Here is a 16,073-nt window from a genome sequence, read left to right as displayed (position 1 = left end):
ACTGCCCTTCTATACCGCTTCTGTGAAGTTTCCGTCCACATTATTTACGTGAACATATCTTTTACAAATAGCGTATGGTAAGTACAAATATATGTTTGTGCCTGAGTCAAAGTTGCTCCACCGATGACGTTGCATCTTGCAATATACGAGTACATGGTGAATATGGCGTCTACAAACAATGATAAGAATTTTCTTATCCGACGTCTTTTGAGCCACAGCTAATAATAAATCAGTGGTCTCTTGTGGGTCGTTACTGGGTAATTATAATTCGTTTCGTCTGTTATCCTACCTTTTTTCCACTTCAGTCTACTGGCTTTTAGATCGTGCATATTCAGCCATCTCAGTAATAGAAATACGATATGGTAGCGTAGTGCGGCCGATTTTCTCGTTGTTTACGTCGACACGAACGTAAAGACAACACAACACACCCAGTCAACGAGCGGAGAAAATCTCCGACCCGGCCGGCAATCGAACACGTGTCCCTTCGGTTAGAAATCTGCCACGCTAATCGCGCATCTATCGAGGCGGGCGTTATTCCAACTACTATGCGCGCAATACAGCTTGGCACTTTTCGCGCCGGATTCTGGGAAAGAATGTATCGGTAGAAGTCGGCCGGTACTGACTTCCTTCCGCTCAAAGTCAACCTAGTTAGTAAAGAATATTTTTCGCCGTGGCAGGTTATAATTACATTGTGTTCTTTGTAGAAACAAGATTTCAGTTTCGACTATATAAAATCACCGGAGTGATCGCTGCAACACCTAATTCCGTGCATAACTTCTGATTCCGTATAAAGGCAGGTACATGTCCATTTTATACGCTGCCTGTCCTGTGCCAGTAGTGTATTTGCGTCAGTAGCGCGGGAGGGGGGGGGGGAGGGGGGGAGGGAGGGGGCTAGGCAGGAATCGCTTACTTTCTCGCTCCCCGGAACCCCTACGCGAAGAACAAATTATACTGCACGTATTATCTACTTCCACACATCGGAGGTTCGAATCCTCCCTCGGGCATGGCTGTGTGTGTTGTCCATAGCGTAAGTTAGTTTAAATAGTGTGTAGGCTTAGGGACCTATGACCTCAGCAGTTTGATCCCATAAGACCTTACCACAAATTTCCAAAAAATTTGAAGTTCTCGATGCTCATACTCGCTTGGTTGCTAGGACTGTCGCAGCGGTTGAAGTTTTCGCTTTTTTATACAGAGATGGCGTTCCTACAATGAAATATTGTTTTTATTATTTTGGTACATACTCCGGAATGCCTTATTTTAAGTGTCAGCCAGATCTACAAGATGGTTCTACTTATGCTGCTGTATTAAGTACTCGTGTCGCGCCCGTCTTTCAAATAGGCGAGCTGCGACACAGTACTGTCATAAAAGTCTTCGCTTTGGGCTGTTTTATCTTCAACAAAAATTCGTCCAAATTTGAAGAAGATATATAAGGAGCCTGTTCCTTCATTTTCAGCTGTTACAAAATTAGTGGCTGAATTCAGAAGTGCCTGTATTTTTTCTGTTGAAGATAACACACTTGACTAAAGTCACGAAACGGCAGCCACACATGACAACAACGAGAAAGTTAGCAATATGGTTCTCCACGATCGCCGTTGCGGGGTATGAAAAAGCTGACGTCATAGTCACACTACTCGTCTCCGTAGCCGAGATCGCTACCGCGCGACTGTGCAGTACGCTCTCTTGGAAGGCAGTCCGTTCGAATCGCGGTGTTGGAAGAAATTTACATCGCTTATATTGGGACGGTAAGGCAGTATAAGTGGAGGCGTACAGTTCCTCATCTCCAGACTTCACTACGTAGCCCTAGCTTACATTACAGACCTCTCCGTTGTGTTTAATGGAGTCAGAGCATATGGCACTGTTTGTGATTGGTCTGGAACGCTAAGCTGGACGGCCACCGTCATGTTATTCGACAGGAGAGGGCAATCCGTCAACACTTGGTATCTCCCTCCCCTTCATCCGTAACAAACACAACACTGCACTGCAGAAGCACTCATCGCTGTCATCCACACATCTACGCACATGACACTTTGTAATGGGTCGGAGTCCTAAGCCAACGACGAAGCACTTCCCCTAGAACCTTGTTCTGAAGGGCAAATTGGGGACCCGGCACCTGCCTCCAACGCTCATTTCCCGAGCATGGTAGTGACAAAGTCAACAGTCCCGTCAGGAAGAGAGAACGGAACGTTTCACGAAAACAACTGTCTATAAAATGTTTCACAATAAAGACAGTCTTTGACAGTATTTGATATCAATGACGCGTTTCACTCTTTTGGGGCATCACCATATTGTGGAAAAGTTAGTGTTGCGTCCGTTTTATATTTTATATGGCTTTATGTCCGAAGGGTTAAATATCCAGCTGGTTTCACACAATCTGATGATGTCCGAAATAGGTGAAACGCGTTATTGACATTCAATAATTTCACAACCACTGAAATAATTCAAAACTGCCTGCTGTACTACCCTGCCACAATGGAATGGGATAAAGGCTATAAAAACGTTGTGTGTAAAATGACTGATGCATTCGTTTAATGCTTGCTGAAAGAAAAGGCGAAAACGAATGGCTCAGTAACGACTGGACTGTTTTAGAAAAAAAACCAAATAGTTTTGCGAGACGATTTGTTATTTTAGACGTAACTTTGATCCACCACGTCACGCCAGAAACGAAACTTAGTGACAATCATTAGCGACTTCTTGTAGCATCAAGCGAGAAGTCCATCAAGTTACGTTGCGTCTTGCACTGGTAGTAAAATAAGTAAAGCAATTTGCCGCGTGATATCCGTAGACAGTGTGGTTAAATTTGATAATTATCATCATTCTAGTACAAAAGGGAAACCTGGAGGTAGACAGTACAGACAAGAGATGTTGCAGAAGAATAGAGCAGATCAGATTGCTAGATCAGATGAGTGAATGAGGAGGTGCTGAATCGGACTGTGGAGAAAAGAAATTTATGGCACAACTTGACTAAGAAATTGGTTGGCGGATACATCCTGAGGCGTGAAAGAATAAAAATGGTTCAAATGGCTCTAAGCGCTAAGGGACTCAACATCTGAGGTGATCAGTCCCCTAGACTTAGAACTACTTAAACGTAACTAACCTAAGAGCGTCACACACATCCATGCCCGAGGCAGGATTCGAACCTGCGACCGTAGCGGCTGCGCGTTTCCGGACTGAAGAGCGTAGAACCGCTTTTTTTTTCCGTGGCGGACGTCCGATGACACCCGTTCAGGTTCTTTGTTGATCCGTTCACTCATGTCTTTATTACAGATGGTAGCTAACCCTCCAGGCCCCCACAACCGCACGAGTGGTCGACTGTGAAGAGCGGACAAATTGAATAGCTGGGAGGCGGCCATTAGAGTGGTAAACTGACGCGCGGATTTCGAATGTTTATACATCGCTTTTGGTTGTAAAATGACTTCCCTAGAGTTAGGTCACAAACATAATGCCTCATTTAAATACGCTACTACAATATAGTTTTTAATTTATGAACAAACAGCAACTAGTCACTGTTTATTAATCTATGTTACGTAGTACATGGAATCTGCCGTAGCTAAAAGTTATGCGCTGGACCCCTAGCATTTTTCGTAGTTCATTTACGATAGATGTACGCAAAATGCATCAAAATACTCGAAGATTTGCCCACTATGTTAATAGATATTTTCTGACTCTACCTTGCTTTAGATTTTATGACGAAAAGTGCGTTATATATGGCGTAGTGCTTTGGCAACTCAGGACCAAATTATCAAGTTTCAACCTAACCTAGACCATCAAAACACTACCGATCAGCCAGCTACAACAAACAAGACTTCAGGCAGGCAACCAGTATCGCATTAGTCACAATATTTACTTTCGTAGATGTACACTTCAGTTTATATGTGTGGTTTTTTCATATAATAAATAAAACTCAACAACTGTTCCATCGAGAGAAGTTGTGAAATCAGACTACAATTACACACATTCAGTTGCATTTTATAACGATAAAAAGCCTGCTAACTCAAATTTCGTGTTGCTTGCAACTCAACTTTTATAGTTAAAATAAAATGTGGTTCACAAAGAAAAATTTATCTTCTGCTGTATATGGTCTGGAAAACGAAAGATGGATGGAACAGCAACATCTTTCAGCTTTCTGCGATTTACGTAATTTTCAAGGAAACAACTTTCTTCAAAATGATCGGAACATATAAAATGGTATTCTGTCGGTCGGAAATCTTGCCTCCTGACAGCGTGTAACCATTTTTGTAACAGCTGTGGTTTTGAGAAAGGAAACCTGCAAATATATGCACACACATTATGCTAATACCGTGTTACAAAAACATTTACTAAGCAAGTGCACTGACATACAAAACAACTTAAATCACTGCACAACTCTTCACCATTGTACTTCTTTTGATTGGAACGTACAGACAGTAGAATTACGAGTAACAAATAGTGTATGTACGCCCCAACAAATATATAACGTTGAATCAGGGTCTTCATAAACAACAGTACTACACAACACATCAGACTACCACCACTATAATGGCGTCCAGCCGAAGGTTCAAATTATCCCGCGACTGCAGCGCCATCAGTGAGTCTAGTTATTTTTTACAAGGTCTTTGTAACCCTCCGACCGAGCACGCTGAGCTACCGTGCCGGCAACACAGCGGCCGGCTCGTGAAAGGATAGTTTATCTGGTGTCGGACGGACGCACGGGAGTCAAAATTGTAGGAGGAAGCTACAACTTAACTATACTAAACAGAGTAAAATGGATGTTTATGGAAAGATGATCAGTCTTGAACAGGTTAAACTAGGACGGAGAGCAGCAGCAAAACAGTCTTCCGTCTGATGGTCGCAACAACACATGGATATCTCGTAGACACTGCAGGACAGCACATCAGGAGTAGATCGTACACGCCGGGTAAACAACGTAGGTAGCGCAGTAACCAAAAGCGGAATACGTCTAAAAGTAGTCGCATCTTTGACCTAAAAAGACAGTGTTTTACTATCATGGCAGCTACTCTACGTTTGCCCTCGTGGGCAGAGTTTGCTTCTCGGTAGCAGGTGGGAGCGACCGCTAGATGGCTCCAGCCATGCATACGGAGCGGAGAGCGGTGCACCTTCACGGGGAGGCGCGGGATGAGCTAACGGTAGCGGCGCAGCGCGTCGTGCGTGGCCCGGATCGCCATTTCAGAGCTGCCTGTTCGGGTCACCTCGTTGCATGCGCGCGGCCCCGTCACGTACCAGGGCCCAGCGCCATTAACTCTGCACGTAGGGCACCTGCCGCTTCAAATTCTCACGTGTTTACTCTGATAATGTCTGACGTACACGGCCTAAACTTCATTTCTTTCGATACTCAGCCAGCTTTTTATTCACACATATATCGTTCTTACAGTATCAGATACATCAGTTTAATACAAAAACAAAAATAATTAAGTTAATCAATTCGCATTTAAGTATGTACAGCCGCCACAAACCCAAGGTTTGTTTAAACACCACAGTGTGAGGCGTAGCGCCGTCTAACGATCCTGCCTTGGAGGCGGTTAAGTGGGAGATGTGTCTCAGAGCTGGATAGTGACAGATGGTGACGCGAGACTGGACGCGCACGTAGTTTATGTATATGTATCAGCCGATAGAGGACAATATTGGATAGGGGGACTGTGATTTTAGTTTCGATTGTGCCCACTAGAGTGGACTAAAGTAATAGAATGTTTTTCATAAACTGTTCTAGTATTTTCATGAAGTGTTATTATGTTTTTTTGTGTATGTAAAACGTTATAAATGTTTTTTAGCAGTATGAATGATGCGTGAGTGTGGTTTAAGGTTAATATGAAGATAATTGTTTAACGAGTTATGTAGTAGGATTTAGTGTGGGAACATTTCGAAGAAGTATGGATATGGACAAAGGGGATTTTTGTAGAATAGATTTGTAAAGTAAGTTTATGGTAAAGGGAAAGTTAATTTACTAACAATAGTAAATATCTTTATGCATAAACAAAACTTCAGCATATTAGATAATTAAAAAGTGCAGTCGTTAGGTTTACTATTCTGCGATTGGTCATTGATTGAAAGCGCGGATTGACGCGGGAGAGTGTTGTTTTGCTATTGGCTGTTGAGTAAACTGACCAATGGTAAAGCAATATTTTTCGCGCGCCTTTCTCTGCTGATAGAGAAGACTTAGAGTATTCTAGAGAGGGGTGGAAGTCTAGCCATGAAACAGTTCGGACGTGTGTATAAGTAGTTCCGATGGAAACGATAAGTTGCCCGATCTAGCAGTGTTTCATACATCAAAAGTGTTGTAAAGTGACGACATAATTATTCCGATGGGTGTGTAGAAATTTCGGAATTTATAAGTGAATTTCGTGACGAGAAAAGACATAAATTCCGCGTGGCATATTTAGCAGGTCGGTCGCTAAAAACTGTGACTGCATTAGGTACCGACAGACTTAATATTTGGCGAGCATTTTCAATAAAAAATAATCAGTATTTTTGTAGCTATTACGTTTTCGGGAAATGCAACACACTAAACTTGATAAAGTGAGCGACAGGGATTGTGAGTGACTGTCTTAAGACTAGCACGGGCTTGGCAGTGATACTTCTTCACCTAAGTATCAGAATACATTAATTGAGAACAATATTTCCAACCTTTCATTTCGTGTGAAAACTTTCTCCCGAAACGTAGATTGGTGACTTCAATTGCAGCCTGGTTCACGTCGAAGTACAGTAGGTTTCGCTCGGCTTTCCTACTCATGATCTGCTGAGACAATGTTCACAGGTAGGTGCAAGTTCGTCGTAATGGTATGGAAAGAACCGCGCCGCCTCAAGTGCTTTAGTAGGCATGATTCTCAATTACCCAGCCAGTTATCGTGCTACGTTAAGTGTAATGGTTCAAATGGCTCTGAGCACTACGAGACGTAAGATCTGAGGTCATCAGTCCACTAGAACTTAGAACTACTTAAACCTAACTAACCTATGAACATCACACACATCCATGCCCGAGGCAGGATTCGAACCTGCGACCGTAGCAGTCGCGCGGTTCCGGACTGAAGCGCCTAGAACCGCTCGGCCAAAGCGGGCGGCTACGTTAAGTGTAAAGTGGACTCGAAAACCACGGTACAGCACCGAATTTACACATTAACAAACGCCCTCAAAGATGACAAAACATGATAAATTAGAGACAAAAATCCGAATACTGAACGAGGAACGAACTGCAGACCTTTGAATTTACAGCCTGAACTAACCAACTGACAAGCAATCCCTTCAGTGCGAGCTCTCAAATTCTGTTTAGTAACGCTCATTTGGCAGCGTTGTATCGACAACTATGACAGGATAAATATTAGCTGCTAATGACTCCGCATGTGCGTCTGGATAGCGACAGAAAATGAGTGCACGGGATGTGCGGAGATCAACATTTTATGGGATCTATATATTACACTTCACGAAATGGACATCGTCGACATTCAAGAAATGTCCAAAACGAGCCATTTATTTGCACCATCGAATGAAAAATGGCACGCCACAGTGGTCACAAATTCGCACCATGAAGATCGAAGGCGAACTCCTTTGGAGTTAGAAAACGTGCAGGATGTTCGGCGAGGTATCCACTGTTAAAAAAAGCATAAAGAATCATGTTGGCTTAACGGGGTGATGAGAACTGATGGAATGTGATGGAATGCAACCGAAGGCGAAACAGTCTGTCTTGGAGCTTATCGTGAAATGGCTATCCTTTAACGAGTAGATACAGACGGTGCGATAATATGTGTTACAGGCACGGAAAAAACTAACATCCATACACTGTAGTTGTCCAGCGGTTCCAGGTGGTATTAATGACATGTCACACACTTTTCAGGAGGGATAGTTTGCTCAAAAGAGTATGATTTTTATGCACAGACCAGGAATCACACAAAAGCATGTCATTTTGACCAGCTAGTGCTCAAAAGCAATGCTCATGCCATAATTGTAGTTCTCTTACGCCCATTTCCCCCACTCTTGCTTGCTGTAATGTAAATATTCCCTGCTGCCCTTGCAAGATCACGCAAACGAGAAAGCAGCACAGTAAGTAACTTTCCAGCCAGTTTACCATTAACAGTCGGCATAGTTGTATATGAATACGGTGAGGCATGGATCTTAGTTGGTCTTGATACAACTTTCTTGGTACCTCCGTTTTCCGGGGTTCCTTTCATACGCATTTCCTCTTCAGAGCTGGACTGGTCGAAGTTAAAATAAATTCCTTACTGAACTATGGGATAAGTTCGTTTACCTCATCTATAAATTTTCGGGCCGGTTCCGCAGTTTCGTGTGCTTCGTCAAGTTGACGCTTGTAAGCGTACTGTCATATCGCTGGCTTGGTTGTGGAGTATCTTTGCGGGCAGCCGCATCTGTAGAGAGTCGAGCGCGGGACACGGAACTGGTGTGGTTAGCTCTGCATGTAAGAAGCTTTGTTAGTATTCGGGTTGAAGTGTTGCTACAAGTGCTGTTACAGTAAAGTGATGAAATATGGAAGTGATTCAGAGGAAAGTGCGCCAAGAAGTAATTAAACAATGAACAGTGCCGCCGATAACGTATTTGTTTATCCTCTCGTTGCGTGTCGTACCGTACAGTATTAATCATCTGCGCCGTGTTCGGTCTCCAAGAATGAACTAATGTGAATCAGTAATACTATTTACCACAAAAAGAGAGCATTTAAGTGCCAGTGTCTTGTAGCGAGCGTGAGGATGTGCGTTCGATTATCGCGTTCCGCATTATCAACAATCAGCCGCGCCCCGACGGTTACTCGCACGCTCGTACAAGTGAGAACTGAAACATTAACTTTACGGACAGTGTTATATCATTACTAGTGTCAAGGAGGACTGGTACCAAAATAAATCTGTGTATGCGTGGCGAGCGTAAGAATTTTCGTTCGATTATTCGGCTTTCCATTATCAACAATCATCCGCGCCGTGTTCGGTACGCATACGCTCGTCCAAGTGATATTGTAGACAGATAATCATCAAGATTGTCAATTGGAATAAACATTTACGACTCAGAGTGTAAACAGTGCAACCTGTGATTTCTTATCGTCTCAGAATAGAAATGTTCAGTGCTATGCTTGACGTTGAGTGGCTGCCCTAAACCCGCTTGCATATTTAGATAGATAAAACCAGGCAAGCCAGGAGCAGTGTGGAGCAGAACAGTACGACCGCCGCGGGATTATCAGGTACGTGGTGTGGATAGGGCGCACGGTCCCGAAACGACAAACAGTTACAGTTAAATGGCTCTGAGCACTATGGGACTTGACATCTATGGTCATCAGTCCCCTAGAACTTAGAACTACTTAAACCTAACCAACCTAAGGACATCACTCAACACCCAGTCATCACGAGACAGAGAAAATCCCTGACCCCGCCGCGAATCGAACCCGGGCGCGGGAAGCGAGAACGCTACCGCACGACCACGAGCTGCGGACCAGTTACAGGTACCCCACTCATTTGTACCCCCGGGCGTGTTACACGCTTAGTTTGAAATTTTGTTATCTTACGTCTTCCAATTCTGTAGCACACTCTGAACTTCGACTGCTTCCCTCCAAATCACTGTAATCTATGTCGCCCGCAATTTGTTGTGCATAACGGAGTAGGTCACTATCTTGCACATCCTGTAAATTGTATAGAGCGCCCTCGACACGTGCAAAAATCAATTTCTGTAACAAGTGCTCAATGCCCTCACCTGAATATCCGTAGTTTTTCATATGCGCTACACGGTCATATTGCTGTGGAATTATTTCAAATCTGCTCATAATTGTTTGTTCACTATTCTGTGGATGTACGTAACTATGTTTACTACCCCCTCCTTGGACAAAGATTTCATCTGCCACTTCTTTCTCACTCGGCGAAATTCCTTAGGTTCTTTTCTCACGAAATGTCAACGTCGGCAACTACTGTTGTAGAGATAATGCAGTGTTTACTTTGTTTATCGTTGCCATTGCTCTTCTTCGTATCAGCACCACTAGCACTGTAGCGCCGGCGGAAGTGACGTGCGGTTCTAGGCGCTGCAGTCTGGAGCCGCGAGACCGCTACGGTCGCAGGTTCGAATCCTGTCTCGGGCATGGATGTGTGTGATGTCCTTAGGTTAGTTAGGTTTAACTAGTTCTACGTTCTAGGGGACTAATGACCTCAGAAGTTGAGTCCCATAGTGCTCAGAGCTATTTGAACCATTTTTAGCACTGTAGCACTGTTGGGAGATACTCGTGGACTAAGCATTTCAGTTACGCTCCGTAGCCTCATGCTGTGGTCATCATTGGATACTACAGTACAATCCCCTGCCGCCATTAGCAATCAATGTTGTTGTTGCATGGTAGGCAATACGTGGGGCGTCGAACGCCGTAAATATCAGTGGCATTGCGACCTCGCACGCAAGGGGCTCTTTGTGAGACACTTAGGTCAAATTCCTAAATACAGCATATAATTAATTACAATACCAGTGCGACTATGAACTGCGTTTTCCAGCATTGATTTTTTGTACTTCAGTAGGTGCTACAACTATTTTAACTGTACCCACAATGTTTACAAAAGCACAAAATAGGTACTTGCACGATGCCTTTGACTTCCTCATTAAAAATTTGTTTCAATAATTCTGTAAATAGCTTTCGAGACTCTACCTGGCTAGACTGCTCAATATTTCTATAATAATCAGACGTAAATTTGGCAGTGGTTTAAATTAAGGAGATAATAGTTACGGAATAAGAGCAGAAAACACTAGTCATTATCTCGTATTAGTTATGCAATTTCGAGTGATAATATGAGTTCGTCTCTCAAGTGCTTTGTCATCTTTTTATACTCTGCAGGAGACTTTCACTTTTTTATTAACCTACGAAAGAAGCAATTATCAACTGTCTTTTTACGCTCAGCTGCGATAGCTCGATACGAATCGAATTAATTTTCCCCCCACAATTAGTGTTAGCTTGACATTTCCTGTACCGTTACAGGTAACACGTGCTGTACACAGTGAGGTGACAGATCATGGTGATAGTGATATGCACATATACAGCTAGTAGTAGTATCACGTACACAGCATATAAAGAACCAGTGCAATGGCGGAGCTGTATCTGCACACAGGTGATTCATGTGAAACGTTTACGACGTGATTATGGCCCCGCGATGGGTATTAACAGTCTTTGAATGTGGAGTTGGAGCTAGACACATGGGACATTCCATTTTGGAAATCGTTAGAGAATTCAATATTCCGAGATCCACAATGTCAAGAGTGCGCCAAGAATACCATATTTCAAGCATTACTTCTCACAATGGACAACGCAATGGTCGACGGCTTCACTTAACGACCGAGCGCAGCAGCGTTTGCGTAAAGTTTTCAGTGCTAACAGACACGCAACACTGCGGATGAGCAGGAGGAGGAGGAGGAAGATGAGCAGGAGAAGATTAGTGTTTAACGTCCCGTCAACAACGAGGTCACTAGAGTCGGAGCACAAGATCGGGTTAGGGAAGGCTGGAGAAGCAAATCGGCCGTTCCCTTTCAGAGGAAACATACAGGCATTTGAAACTTCCTGGCAGATTAAAACTGTGTGCCGGACCGAGACTCGAACTCGGGACCTTTGCCTTTCGCGGGCAAGTGCTCTACCGACTGAGCTACCCAAGCACGACTCACGCCCCGTCCTCACAGCTTTACTTCTGCCAGTGTCTCGTCTCCTACTTTCCAAACTCAGTCGGCAGAGCACTTTCTTTCAGGAGTGCTAGTTCTGCAAGGTTCGCAGGAGAGCTTCTGTAAGTTTGGAAGGTAAGAGACGAGATACTGGCAGAAGTAAAGCTGTGAGGACGGGGCATGAGTCGTGCTTGGTTAGCTCAGTCGGTAGAGCACTTGCCCGCGAAAGGCAAAGGTCCCGAGTTCGAGTCTCGGTCCGGCACACAGTTTTAATCTGCCAGGAAGTTTCATATCAGCGCACACTCCGCTGCAGAGTGAAAATCTCATACAGGCATTTGCTTGTAGCGATATAGGGACATAATGGAAAACCTAAATCAGGATGGCCAGACGCGGGTTCGAACTGTCGTCCTCCCGAAAACGAGTTTACTGTGCGTTAGCAAGCAATGTTATGGTTGCATGGTAGGCAACATGTGGGGCGTCGAACGCCGTAAATACACTGAGTGAAATAACCGCAGAAATCGATATGGGATGTACGGCGAACGTATCTTTTAGGACAGTGCAATGAAATTTGGCGTTAATGGACTATGGCAGCGGAGGACCGATTCGAGTGCCTTTACTAACACTACAACATTGCCTGCAGCGCCTTTCCTGTACTCCAGGCCATATCGCTTGGACCCTAGACGACTAGAAAACCGTGAGATGGTCAGATGAGTCCCGATTCCAGTTGGTAAGAGCTGACGGTAGGGTTCGAGTGTGGCAAAGAGCCCACACGAAGCCATGGACCCAAATTGTCAACAAGGCATTGTGCAGGTGGGTGGTGGCAAAATAATGGTGTGGGCTGTGTTTACATGGAATTGACTGGGTCCAAGTGAACCGATCATTAACTGGACATGGTTATTTTCGGCTACTTAAGAGACCATTTGCAGCCACGGACTTCATATTCCCAAACAACGATGGAATGTTTATTGATGACAATGCGGCATGTCACCGGGCCACAATTGTTCACGATTGGGTTGAAGAACATTCTGGACAGTTTGAGCACATGGTTTGGCCACGCAGATCGCCCGGTATGAATCCCATCGAACATTTATGGGACGTAATCTAGAGATCAGTTGGGGCACAAAATCGTGCGCCGGCAACACTTTCGGTATTATGGATGGCTATAGAGGCACCAAGGCTCAGTATTTCTGCAGAGAACTTCCAACGACTTGTTGAGTCCATGCCACGTCGAGTTGTTGCACGACCCTGGGCAAAAGGATTTCCAACACGATATTCGGAGGTGACTTTTTTCACCTCGGTGTATACATCAACACTTAATTTATCCCTAAGTACTTACTCTTCGCTGTACGCCAAACTGCTGCATTAACGTTTTAGTTTGTCGTGTTATAGTAACGGATAATAGCTAACAATCTGAAATTAAGGTCTTTTTGTGGTATATAAGGAAAATAAAGTTATGTGTTAGTGTCTAATTCGAATAGTTAGACTTCAGTGACATTCCTACTTGATATACCTCAAATGTCAGTTCCAATTACGACACAGTAGATGATACTCAGGATCAGAGCACTGATCAGCCCGCAGGGTGGAAAGGTGATGAGCACTGAGAGCTACAGCACCAGTTGTCAGCTGTCATAACGTTTAGCTGCAGGGAGTAAACAGCAAATTTTCATATGCTAACCACACCGTGGCAGAAAAGGACTCTTAGAAGCAAGTTTTTCATAATTCGTTCAATTTCATCGCTTTAGAATAAAAAATATCACTTTAAATTAAATCCTCACTGCGTGGATAGGAGTATTTGGGAAGTCTTCTGATAGAACAGCAATTGAAACTGATTTACCGTTCACATCTGCGAATACATCACCGGCTTTCTAATTGAATTTCTCGGGTACCTTTCGTACTAAAGATAATCTAGTTGAACATTATTTTAACGAAATTACGCAAAAATATTACTGTGGTTGAAGGAAAACTTGGGTAATTACGCATCACGTGACCGCCGTAGTTTATAAAATCGAATTTATCATCAATTTTGGCACCGCTATCACGTTTTATCAGCTGACATTCACATTTACTCCCAAAATGAATTCATTATGCTAATTTCCTCTCTTCATATCTTAAATTTAATTTCAGTAACACTTATAGAAATGTTAACCACCACTTACTTGTTTTCAAGTGGCTGGCTCTCACTATTTGTTAGTGATTAGACAGCCACTAGTAGCAGCGAATAAATTATCGCACTCTTTTCAACTAATTCTTCTTTTATTTAGTATTTTAGTCCTGATTTTAATATAGTTTTATTTGCGATTGAAGAAAGGGATAAGATGTCCATAATACATATGCCTATTCCAACGCGTGATTTTTATTATGCATTTTAATATACTGTTAAGTCTAACACGTGTCCATTGGCCACTGTGCCTCAGTAAACATTTAATTCATATTGTGCAAGAAAGCTGAGAACTCTACCGTTAAACACTGTGAAGATGGACTTTCTTAGTTGGAAATAGTTTCATTTCTTCTGGGACTGAATCTCGATACACGAAAGAGTTCAAAGCAAATACTTGAAGAATGTAAGAAAACTTTTCGGTTTTTTATTTACCTTTTTTGGAGCTATACAACAGAATAGACAGAATGGAAATTTCCACATCAAATAATGCAGTTTACTGATTAAAGTTTGTTATGAAAAACAAAAATATTTCTGTATTTCTTATTTCACTAGTTGCACGTAATACAACCGCAAATGATCTCCACAATATAAGATTGTTGAGGCTTTCGTGGTTATCGGTTGATGTACTGCCTGTTGGATTTAGTCTCGGTATTTTCGCTGATGTTTGTTTAATAGTTTTTCTGATTTTTCGCCTACACGAGAGGCCGGTATTGTGGAAGACTCACAATCCATGGCTTGTGGTAATAGAGGGTGAATCTGTAACAATACCTGCCGCTATGCTGTCGAAATGTCAGAAACGTTATTAAACTAACGCTTCCGAAGATCGCGAGGCGAAAGCAAGCAATACGTCGACCTTCACAGTGATGTGAAATTACACATTCCTGCCATTATCACTCATGAATTCCTCCTCAGACCAAGAGGGAGAGGTAAACGTATCTCATACCAGACAAGCGCTTGCGATTCTGCTGTACGATCCTGTGTATGGAGCATTCCTCAGACGTCAGTAAGCCGCACCGAAGAATCCGCCCGGGGGTTGTGCCCAGAAATTTACCCTGCGCCACGCACACTGCCAAGTCGATATGAGTCGGCTAATAATGAATAGGCTCCTCAAAGCAAATTCCCCGCTCGCATTCCTTGGCGCTCCAAAGCCGTGGGCACCTCTCTAGATCCTCCCCAAATACCGCCGGGTGCCCCTGAAAATCTCATCGCGTGCTCCACAGCATCGGAACGCCGAGGCGGGCTCCGTCGCTGCCGACAATAGCTCGCAGCAGCCCTCCCTAATGACAACACTTTTTAATGATCCATTTCTCGGCTGGCGTCTACCGCGGGGCCGAGGTTTTTATTTAGACCCAGACTGACGTTTAACGTCTGTGCGGCACCCCTCGTTGACGATGCCAACGGCTCGCTACCGCACCAGCTGTGCAGTCGATGGACTCCAGGTGTTACAGGAAGCCGAAGGAAGCAGACTTAAACGGCCGAGCACGGCGGCGCTGGCGCAAGCTAACAGAGTCAACGAAAATCTTCAACTCGCGTTAGAGGTTGGTCTGTTGTCAGTGCTGATAACATCTGCGGTCCATATTTAGCACCGCTGTCAGAAGGAACATTCTTGTTTTCAGGAGAAGTATTTAGAAAGAGAGGGGGGGGGGGGGGGAGAGATATCACAAGCTTGCAAAGGACACGGGTTGAAGAAAAAAATCTTAAGAGGCCCTGTAAGGAAACGTTTCGGTATTGGCTTAAATTGGTAGAGAGAAACTCAAGGTAAACTACAACTGACTGGCTGGATGGAGTTTGGAGCCCTGCTCCCGCCGAATAGGTATTATTTGCCCTAATAACAATGCAGCATCTCGATACTGGCAATATGAATTCTGAAAAGGATGGAAGGAAAATTAGGGATTAATACCCTGTCCAGGACAAGGTCATTAGAGAGATGGAATATCATCACAGATAGCTCTAGAATGGAGACGGAGATCAGTCGAATCCTTTTCACAGAAACCACTACAGAATTCAACTTAATTCATTTAGAGAAGATGCAGAATATATAAATCTGCGTGGCCGAATAGAAGAAGACAAAAAAACTAAGTTATACGACGATATAATGATTATTATCTAATAATTATTCTATTTGGGTTGAATACTGCCCTTTCTAGAGTACTGTGAGATAATTAAAGGACAAGTATTTCAGATGTAAACAATAATACCCTTCATGGAGCTTTGTCCCGTCTTTGCAATTAAATGATGGCAGTTTGTTTTATGCTATACGTGTGTCGCTCCTTTTATTTATGATGCATCTTCAGTGGCCCGTTATATATGT

At 43.5% G+C, this 16,073-nt stretch overlaps 1 protein-coding gene across 1 annotated transcript in view; it reads right to left on the bottom strand.

Annotated features, from left to right (window-relative positions):
- The window catches only part of LOC126188056 (kalirin), a 2,181,516-nt gene that overhangs the window by 781,278 nt on the left and 1,384,165 nt on the right, over positions 1 to 16,073 (bottom strand). The gene's annotated exons all lie outside the window — the stretch shown is intronic.

The sequence above is a fragment of the Schistocerca cancellata genome, chromosome 5 (genome assembly GCF_023864275.1).
Source record: "Schistocerca cancellata isolate TAMUIC-IGC-003103 chromosome 5, iqSchCanc2.1, whole genome shotgun sequence".
Classification (NCBI taxonomy): domain Eukaryota; kingdom Metazoa; phylum Arthropoda; class Insecta; order Orthoptera; family Acrididae; genus Schistocerca; species Schistocerca cancellata.
Note: the sequence above shows the minus strand (reverse complement) of the source record. Positions and strands in the feature narration are given on the sequence as shown.